At 34.0% G+C, this 11,247-nt stretch overlaps 1 long non-coding RNA gene across 1 annotated transcript; it reads left to right on the top strand.

Annotated features, from left to right (window-relative positions):
* The first annotated feature begins 461 nt into the window (after positions 1-461).
* Positions 462-9,025, top strand: LOC137236675 (uncharacterized). Its single transcript, XR_010948564.1, has 3 exons — positions 462-806; positions 1,662-1,985; positions 2,057-9,025. It is a non-coding gene; the product is annotated as an uncharacterized lncRNA (long non-coding RNA).
* The last annotated feature ends 2,222 nt before the right edge of the window (positions 9,026-11,247 follow it).

Raw genomic sequence — 11,247 nt, 5'->3', positions numbered from 1 at the left:
GATAAGTTTGTAAATAGGTATATTGTAATTTATTCTGTGAGAGTACATAATGTAAACAAATATGTATAGCAAGAGGCAACACTTTTTTACTATTATCTTTACTTATTTGCGCTTACAATTCTTTATTTTTCAGTTTTGCCCTTTTCTAAACAACAGCTGTTGTGTGGTTATTTCGATGAAACCACCTAATTTTGTGGGTAAAAAATTATCCGGCTACTTTCGCGGATAGAATACCAAAAGGGTGTAAAAGTTGCCACATGATTTCGTTACCGTGGTGAAGAATGTTGTTACCACACTAGAATCGTGGCGTTAAGGTGAGTTAAGAGTGTAAAAATGTAATAAATGTGATAAATGTAGGGGAATATTTTAATTCCTTTTGAATTATTTTTGCTGTATACTAATACACTTTTATCAAAGAAGCTGCATACATGGTGATAAGTCATATGTGCCGATAACTTTTTGCGTGAATGCACCTAAATTGATAAGAGTGTATAAGTCATTTATCCACATTTTGTGCACAGTTCATCTTAAATCGGACATCCAAAACTTTTTGTTAATACTTACAATAGTTATTATTTGTTATTAATATTTTTTCTAGAGCACAACATAACGCTAGAGGCTTTGAACTATATGAAAGGCAGCCATTTAAGTGAGATAGTGCCAAAATCTCTGTTTGGCAACAGGATCATTTTCGAACATAATTTGCGTCTTTGCAAATATCACAAGGCTACGACAGCGAGTGCCACAGTGGATCAACACAGTCTATCAGCAATAGCTGGTGTGATGCCGTTGATGACGTAAATGAGGTAATTGTTGGAAAAACAACCAGGAAACTATCATTAATTTTAATAGATTCCAGATTTTAGACGTCTTAAGATCCAGTTCTGGTGGAGCAGCACTATTGAAGTCGTACGAAATATACAAAAAACTTTCAGAACCACAGAGAAAAATTATAACTTCTTCCATTTGCGCATACATTCTCGATAATAAGATAGCAAAATAAATAAAATGTAAGGCGCGATAACCTCCAAAGAGATCTAAGGCCGAGCTTCTCTTCCAATTTGCGTCGTGCTCCTCTTGATTTTCCCTACAAATTGGCCGGACGGGACCTACATGTTTTATGCCGACTCCGAACGGCATCTGCAAGGCAGATGAGTTTTCACTGAGAGCTTTTCATGGCAGAAATACACCCGGAGCGCTTGCCAAACACTGCCGAGGGGCGACCCCGCTTAGAAAAATTGTCTTCTAATTTAAAAAATTTATTTCTAAAATTGTGATGTTGCTTTGCCCGGGGTGCGAACCCAGAGCATACGGTGTGATAGGCGGAGCACGCTACCATCACACCACGGTGGCCGCCAAGATAGCAGCTCGGCCGAAATTATTCGGAAATATTTCTAAAAGACTTGTTGTGATTTTTCCTACAGAAACAAAAGTAGAGTTTTAATTACAAAACAATAATTGGGCTGTCGTATTCGTTGTAAAGTCTTTAGTTTCTGTCTGTTGCTATGGTTTCCAATATAAAATTTGATAACATAGCACATATGACGAATAGGATACCTTGTGAATACCGTTAATAATACAAAAAAAATATGATTATAAAATGTAATAGCCAATTAATTAATCAAAACAAAAATCTTAATAAAGAAAACCGTTTGTTTCAGGATACTTATTTTTTACATAGAAAGGGGAGAAAGCCAGGAGGCTCCCTATATGCGAAATATCACAACACATTATATCGGTTGCGCAAATACAGTTTTAAGGAGAATGAACAACCCCAAATAAATTCACAAACAGTCATCCAAACTACTGTTGAATGTGAGGAAAATAAATTCTGGCTTGTATACAATATTGCACCCTACGACGAGGTTGTACAAAGATGGCAACATTGTTTTATCAGCAGAACCCAATTTTTCAAATCCGCTGCATATATATCTGATATTCTGGCTGAGTGGCCGATCTTGAAACAAAGCTTTGGCTACTGCTTGGTAAATGTTCTCAATTTATTTTATTTATATTAAATTATACTAAAATTTATTTTTATAATAATTTTTTACAGATTGATAGCGATTTTGCGAACATTTATGAGCAGAAGCAATATCTTTTATTAGAAAATTGGGAATCATTTGTTGAGAAAGTGACTCCCATATTAAAACGTACAATCAAAGATTCTTTCACCTTGGCTTTTCTTCATAAAACAGACTCAGAAAAATTTATTGAATATGTGTAGTTATAAATGTTTATATTGTTTTTTTTTTTAGATATCCGTGATATTATCATTTGCCTTAGTCTACCAGCTCTTCTAAAGCCGAAAAACAGAAACTGTAAAAAGAAAACAACAATATCCAACTCGAGGGACTCACTTTTATGTTACGCAACAAGCCGACTGGAGTTACAGCAAAAAATCAATGCAATCACTGATGAAGTTTATGGACAGAATATAAAACTGCAGCCGTTTTTGTGTGCGATCGGTGATGACATGATCTATTTAAAAGAGTTTTACGTTTATTTCGCAGGTATATATTATAAATTAAGTAACATTGTTAAAAGCATTGATATATGTTTCAAAATATTTCATGTGTTGGATTTGAAATATCCACAAAATTGTGAACAAATATGGAATTTTGTAGACCAATTCTTTTTTAAAACTTTTAATACTAAAGACAGTTTTATATCTACAATAATTAATGATTTCCAATGATTTGCTTTGTATGTAAAAAAAAATTTTTAACTTGCGAATATTTGTTTGTTCATTTGAAATATTACCATCAGAAAAAAACCAATTGATATTTTTGAATGTGGATTCATTAGTTGCCATCAAATTTTTACGGACTTTAAGTCGTTTCGCCGACATATGCGCAACACTAATCACAAATTTGAGCATAACGAAACATTAAAACAAAATTGTTCTTTAAAAAAACTATTATCGAAATTTGATACCTGCATTTCTTCATGTAAAACTCATGAAACAAAAGAGAAAAAAAAAATTCTCAGGATTTTGATTTGCAACCATTATACGAAAATTCTCTTAAATTTACAATGAAAAAATATGCTACCAATTTTTATCCCCGAAACGAAGTATGTAATCTACAGCAGGATATCCGTACAATGATAACTAAATCAATTTATGAACACTTAGAAATTATTTGCTCACAACTAGATCCCGCGGAAAGTTCACTAAAGCAAAATTTTGAGAAAATCAAACAGTTTTGCGAAAATCCCTTTGACCAAATAGCTTCCGAATATATTTTGAAAAGTATTACATACCTTTTTTTATACTTTGATGATATTGAGCTAAACAATGCTCTAGGTACTCACACATCACCAATATTGGAAGTTTATTATTCATTTCCAACAGCTCCTGTTTCTTTAAAGCATAAATTAAATTAAATTTTTCCTGCTGCACTTTTCAAATCTGAAGACGTAAAAGCATACGGTAATAGTAAATGTTTCTATAAATTAATTGAAATTTGCAATGATTTGAAGACGAAAGGTTTAGAATTAAATGTAAATAATACTAATAGAACAGTTTACTTTTCCTTGGGACTAGTGCTAGGAGACAACTTAGCTTTGGACAATATTTTAGGGTTTTCTCGTTCGTTTTACGCAAATTACCTTTGCAGGTTTTGTAAAGCAAGCAAAAATGAAACAAAAACTCAATTTGAAGAAAATACTTTTGTAATGCGCACGAAGAATAATTATGATTAGGACACTCTCTTATTCGATGTTAAAAAACGGGAATAAATGAGAAATCTGTTTTCAATAATATCAATGGTTTTCATGTAATTAATAATAATTCAGTAGATATCCTTCATGATATATTTGAAGGAATACTGAAATACGACCTTAGTCACATACTTTTGTACTTTTTGAAAGCAAAATACTTCTCTTTACATTTTTTAAACATGAGAAAACATAATTTTGAATACGACAAATCTGAAATGGGAAATTCGTCGCCACCTATTTCCTTGCAAAATTTGAATAATTTTAATATAAAAATGACAGGCAGGGAAATGTTGACATTTGCACACTTCTTTCTGCTTCTAATTGGAAATAAAGTACCTGAAAATGACAAAGTGTGGCTTTTTATGCTTAATTTGTTAGAGTTATTGAACTTAATTCTACTACCTGAATGTAGTAGCCTCGACTTGTTATTCAATTCAATTCAATTTTATTTCTATTTCTAAAATATTAGTACAGTAAGATTTACATCTCTTTTTGCACAACAGAAAAATAACACTCAGATCCAGAAATATGTTAAAAATAGTTTACGATAAATTAACCATAAATTAAATTAAGTCAATCAATAAGTATATTAAAACACGTAACAAAAAAAATAAGTACACAGTACATTATGTAAATGGTTCAATTTGTGAAAAAATATTTATATAGGACATCCGTGAAGTTACTTCCGTTCAATTTGCTTTTTATGCCAGCAGGTATTGAATTCCAAATTCTAACAGCATTGATGAAAAACATTCAGTAGAGTTCTTAAGGTTAAAATATGGCAACATGAGGTTAAGGCAGCGCTCTGATTGTGGAAAGATAAGTTTTTCATAAAGATAATTTGGAGTCTTCGTATACATTAAACGAAATAGAAATATACAGTTTCTGGCTTTTAAATAAGCAGCGATGTCACATCCCAGTAGCGATGTTCTCCATGCAGATATGTGGTCAAACCTACGTATTCCATATACATAACGCGTAATTTCATTAAATGCAATATCAACTTTATGCGCCGACTGAGAGTCAAGCTTGCTATATACTAGGTTAGAGTAGGTTAGGGTAGGCAAAATAATTTGACGGGCAAGCCTCTTTCGAATATGAATTGGAGTAAAGGGTGCTGACTGCCTCAGGTTACGTAGAGTACCATACACTTTGCCTACAGCTGAACTTATGTGGTTTACACAAGTTAAATTTGTGTTAATAATGAAGCCCAAATTGGTGATTTTTTCAACTATTTCAAGAGAGTTGTTGTTTAAATTAATATTAGGAATACTAGTAAGATTTATTTTATTTTTGAAAACTGGTAAGACATACGACTTACTTGAGTTAAGTTGAAGGCCATTTCGTGTAGACCATCGCGATATAGCTAGTAAATCCTCATTCAGATTTACCGCTATTGCATTAATAGTATCAAAACGACCAGATAGGTACAGCTGAACGTCATCAGCATATGCAGGCATACTTACATGCCGACAGGCTAAAAATATATCATTTATAAATACACTAAAAAGTAGTGGACCTAGAATGGACTCTTGAGGAACGCCACAAGTTATGGTTTTGATCGCTGATGACACTTCGTCAATCTTAACTCTTTGACACCTATCCGTTCAGTAACTCCTCATTAGACAAATAGCAGCCCTACCAAATCCATAATAATACGTAAGCTTAGAGCAAAGTAATATATGATCAACAGAGTCGAACGCTTTAGAGAAGTCAAGTAAACAAAGGAGGGATATTTCACCTTTGTCATAAGCTATACGCAAGTCGTCCATAATTTTAACCAAAACTGTTGAACAACCATGACCCGCCCTAAACCCAGATTGATAAGGGGAAAGTATACTTTTTGCTGTAATGTGAGACGTAATTTGTTCAGCCATTATTGACTCAAAAACTTTCGACAAGACGGGAAGAACACTAATTGGACGAAAGTCACCCGGAGAACAGGCGCGCCTATTTTTTGCAATGGGACGTACGTAGGCAATTTTCCACGAATTAGAGAAGCAAGATGTCGTAATACAATGATTAATAATGTGCGTCAGCGTGCTAACGATATAGGGCATAATCAACTTCAAAAATCTAATAGGTAAGCCATCTTCGCCAACAGCGTTAGATTTTATATTATTGAGGCATTTAGCGACATGGATCTCCGATACAGTTGAGAATTCGAAAGGTACGTCAGAGTATTTGCTAGAAGGATATGGAACAAACTGCGGTGTGGAGCTATTATTCGAAGCACTAGATAGAAACACCTCATTCAAACTATCAGCATTTAACGTACATTCTTTTGTATCCTTACATCTTATTCGAAGACTTTTAATATTGCGCCACAGCAAGCCTTAAGGAAGGGAGGGATCAAGTTTACACTCAAAATAACGTTGTTTTTCTTTCCTAACTATTAGAGTGGATTGGTTTCTGGCTGCACGAAATAAGTCCCAATTAGGTTGAGTACGGTACCTCTTCCAAGTTTTATACGGTTTTGTACGAGCATTCATGGTTTCCTTGACTCTGGAGTTAAACCATGGACATGGGTTTAACTTCTTGCAGCGGGTTGGAACGTGCTTGTCATAAGCTGATAAAAGTGTGCCATTCAAAAATGCTAGCTTATCATTAACATCCTGGTAGTACCAACAATTATGCCAGTCTGTATTTTCCATTTCGAGGTACAATGCATTTAAATCAATCGAGCGATAGTCTCTGTACATAAAGCAACTTTCTACATAAGGGTCATTAAAGTGAATATCTAGCGTGCAGAAAATTAGATCGTGATCTGAAATGAAAGATATTTGGTCGAACAGCAAAACGAGGGAGGGATCAGAAACAATAAAATAATCAAGAAGGCTAGAAACACAATTGTTACCGTGCCGAGTTGGTTCTACGGTGTTAACTATAGAAAGACCAGAGCTAGCTACTTCATCCAGAAACATACCACGTACCGAATCAAGCACAAGAAGGTTAATATTAAAGTCGCCGCAAATAATTATGTTATCATAGTCAACAAGCAATGAAGACAACTTTTCAAAGAACGAGCTTACAGAAACCGACTTATTAGGGTTATATACACACGCTAAAAGAACTTTGCTCAAGCGATCAGACAGTTCCACACAGAGAAATTCCACACCTTCATTGTTTGACTCACAGATGTGTTTCATATTAATGTGGTTCTTACAGTAGATCCCTACACCCCCACCTTTTTTACCAATCCGGTCGTTTCGAATAAGTCTATAATTATTTATGTTAAATTGAGCATCGCTTACACTGTTATGAAACCAAGTTTCAGACACACAAATAACATCAACAAAGGAGGATTCAAAAACGTACCTACAATAGTCCATCTTTAAGCTGTTTAAACTGCTCGCGTTAAAATGAACAATTTTAAGACCGCTCTGTTGCTTACATAAAATGTTAACTAGAGCTAAGGTGTTATCATCGATGCTGTCAGTCACTCTGTCACGAACTAACATATGGCAAATAAACAAAAGCAACTTCAATAGAAAGCGCGTGACATATGAATAGGGTAAACAAACGAACCAAATTTACAAAAGATAATGTATCACAAAACATACATAAGTCTAAAAGTAAACTTAGAACACAAAAGAAGAATAAACAAAATAAAATAAAAGAGAGCGAACACATCATATCAACAAAAACTTAGTAAATGGTTTTGATCAACAACCTTTACAGCAGGCGCACCTTTCTCTGCCCTAATATGTACTGCACCTCTCAGAGTAAATACAGATGCCAGTTTTCCTTCTCTGCGCAATTTGATGGCTTCTTGTAAAATTTTTCGTTGGTCCGCTGGCAAGCTTTCAAAAATTGAAAATTTTCCCTCAAGTCCCACATAAGCAAGAGAAACTGTTGACTTATTTCGCTTTCTATAGTCACTGAAGGCTTTAAGTGTGCGATTACGATCAAGCGGGCAGTGAAACTTAACAATAACAGCGCTTCTAGTATTGTTGGTGGTGGGCTTAGTGCGAAATATATCTCTTATCTGTGGTGGTTGAAACTCAACGAAATTACACAAGAGATTGAGAATGCTCTTTAAATTCTCGCCTTCCGTGTACGGTATGCCAATTACCACAGCGTCAGAGTCAAATCCGAGAAAATGTTTTTTCTTTTCCTCTTTTATCTTTTCTATGTCCGCTCGAAGCTGCTGCATTCCTCTGGTGTTTGGCCTCTAATGCTGCAATTCGCTCAGCAGACTCAGACAGTTTATTAGAAAGCAGAGCTATTTCAGTGTCTATCTTCTTGGTGAGTATGTTCTCGACGTCCGTTATTTTTGTTGAGAGACTTTCAAAAAGAGACTGTAGTTTTTCAGTTTGGCATTCTATTTTCTCTTCAGGCTCGCGAAGTGCTGCTAATATTGATGGTACAGCAGCACTCTCATCAAGTTTTTCCGCTTTATTCGTTGGAAATTCTTTGCTTCGCCTTTCTTTGCTTGACCGCCTCTTGTCTGCAGGAGTTTGTGTGTGTGACATACCTCTCATAATATACCTCACATAACAACAACAATAACGTCGGCAGAAACAAAGTTTGAGCGTAAACTTTAAAACTTCTTGTTGACGATGTGCTTATCAACAGCAAAAAGCAGCACCAGCTCAATAGCTACCAGATGAGACCAAAAACTAAGCGCACAACACAGAGCAGTGAAATAAACGTCTTGTCTCTAACAAACGACTTGAGATTAAAAAAAAAAAAAAAAGAAATGATTAATATTCACAACAAAAAATACTGTGAGCTTTTTAGTGACACGTTAAAGCCAAAACATCATTTACTCTTACACTATTGCAGAGTTATAGACGAATCGGGACCTTTGAAAAACTTGTGGACTTTTTTATTTGAAGCCAAGCATAGGCAGCTAAAAGCTTATGCAAAAAATACATGTTCTCGTAAAAATATTATATTATCATTAGGTTTTAAATTATCTTTAAATTTTTCAAATTATATTTCCAACTTTGAAGACGAAGTATATATTTTCAGCTTAAAACAATTTCGTGGCCCTTTATCGAAAAATGTATCCATATTTGAAATGTTTTACACAACACTGGATATGGAAAATTGCATTTGTTTTGATTTTTGTAAGATGTATGGCACGGTTTATCTATCAAATATGTTTGTATGTTTTTTCCAAACTAGTATTATTACTTCCAACATTAAAAAAGTTTTTAAGCTGGAGAATGAGGTGTGTACGTTTTTACAGCAAATTTCTATAACAAAATATGAAAAAAATTTATTATCGTATATGCTAGGAGCAGAAATAAACAATTTTAAAGTCGTTCATTTAAAAAAAATGTCATACCCACCAATAAAGGCACATATATTATATAAGAATATGTATGTGAAACTTAAATATTATTTCTAAACATTTTGTAAAAAGCTTTATTAATAACAATTTAAATAAATGTACATATGTATATGAAAAATTATTTTACTGCGTAGAACATTTACTTCTATAAAGGGAAAAATATCATAAAAGTAAGTATGATATAGACTCGTATTAGTACTAAAATTAAGTAGTTTTATCTACTTGTGTTGAGGCCAACATATCTTTAAAATTGCAAAAATTTTAAGTATCACTTATACTTGAATTGAGGAAAAATCATTCTTTGTATAAAGTACAATTGTTACTAAAGTTAAAGAAATATTTACTTGACCTATGCTTATTCAGCTTAAGTAAATGCTATCCTTTATTCGAGGACGATAATGCTTTAGTGCAATTTTGTTCCCTTCTTGTCCTTAAATTTACATAGGGCTTCCTAATTTTTAGGAAAACCTTTTTTTGAGCGTAGGCAAAAATATAATTTTTGCAATGGTTAAGCGTCACAGGGTCGCTCAATTTATTCTAAATTTTATACTTATGTTGTTGCCCGTTTTGCTGTCACGCCACCAACAGACATCAATTGTAATAATATTTCCCGTACTGTTTTTGCTGCTAAATTGTATTCCACTTCTTCTATGCTCGCTTGCTGTCAGTTGGTCACCAATACTGTAACGAATTTACTTGCAAATCCTCTTATTTGCAATCCTCTGCTAAGTTCGAATAACTAAATAACTGCAATTTGTAATAATGCAAAATGGCCTTTATTAAAGTACTTCACAATAACACTCAAACTGTGCAACGAATAGCTTGCTTAATAACCAAACTGATTGATAGCTCAAATGAAACTCTACTATTCAAAATAATACTGCTATTGCTCGCTAGATACCGTCTTAATCGAAACTGCTTGACAACTCAAATCAAACTGAATTCCAGCGCCTCTACATCTGTCGCCTTTTATACTCTTTCACTTTAACATTCGCATCTTCTAGTCGCTTCCAGAATCTACTAGTCCATTAGCTCTCAAACATCTCAGCTGTAACTACAATTGCACAATTTTACAGTTTTTCTCATTGCATGCTTATAGGAGTATCTCAGATATATGCATGTATTTGTGCATTGACTCTCCGCTGCTCGTATACGTACATGGTACATATATGTAGACGCAGTTATTGTTTCGTTTATGTAGATACATGATGATTGAATTATTGATGTGCATTCACGTCACTGCTTAGCATCGGCTTAGAGCTGGCAGCACTCCTTAGTTTTGCAAATATTCGTAACAATACTTAATTTTCTGTTTTTACTGAATAAATTGTATGCCACTTCTTCTATGCTCGCTTGCTGCCAGTTGGTCACCAATACTTAATTTTCTGTTTTTACAGAATAAATTGTATGCCACTTCTTCTATGCTCGCTTGCTGTTAGTTGGTTACCAATGCTTTATTTTCTGTTTTTACCGAATCCTTGCCTCTGTATGCATCATAGTGATTTTTTATGGTAGTAATTAATTTGTCCTCTGGTGATTCTCCTTCACTGTAATATTTGCCAAAAAATCCGAACTAAAGGGCTCCATTTGTAACTATTCCAATCTCATTTGTGTTCTTTTTGTTGTCTGAGCTGGTAGGATCGAAGGGGAATCCTGATTGTTTATTAACGCGACGCGAGAAAGTTAATTATCGCGAGCTGACAGGTTTCTCTGACCAACTAGATCTTTAGCAGTTTTGCCAAATATATATATATATCTAGACTGGCAGGATCACCATGTAATATTTAATATTGTTTATTGTAATGGCAGGATCGCCATGTAGTGTAAGCTAGTGAAATTAAAACAAAACAGATTTTGTTGGCGCTAATGTTCAGCCCAGACATCCGATTAATGATTGATTTTTATTAACAAATGCTTTCCTTTTTATAGGAATTCTTCTTACAATACTATTACAATATTTTTGTACAATACTTACACACTAAAAATAACTACATTCTATTTCTATATACCTATTCAGTACAATATCATTATTACCTAACTATGTAATAATGTTTGGTCAGTCGCACCGACAAACCGACGCTGTCGATCAGTTATGTTTATGGGTTAAGCAACTGTAAATGGATATGGCTCCCCGCTGGGTTCAATGTAACTTAACTATGCCGCTATGACTGTGTCGCTATGAGTAATTTGTGTGTAGTCGAAAGTGAAATTCATTTGCTTAT

Source organism: Eurosta solidaginis, chromosome 1 (genome assembly GCF_040869045.1).
Source record: "Eurosta solidaginis isolate ZX-2024a chromosome 1, ASM4086904v1, whole genome shotgun sequence".
NCBI lineage: Eukaryota > Metazoa > Arthropoda > Insecta > Diptera > Tephritidae > Eurosta > Eurosta solidaginis.
This window is presented reverse-complemented; position numbering and strand designations above follow the sequence as displayed.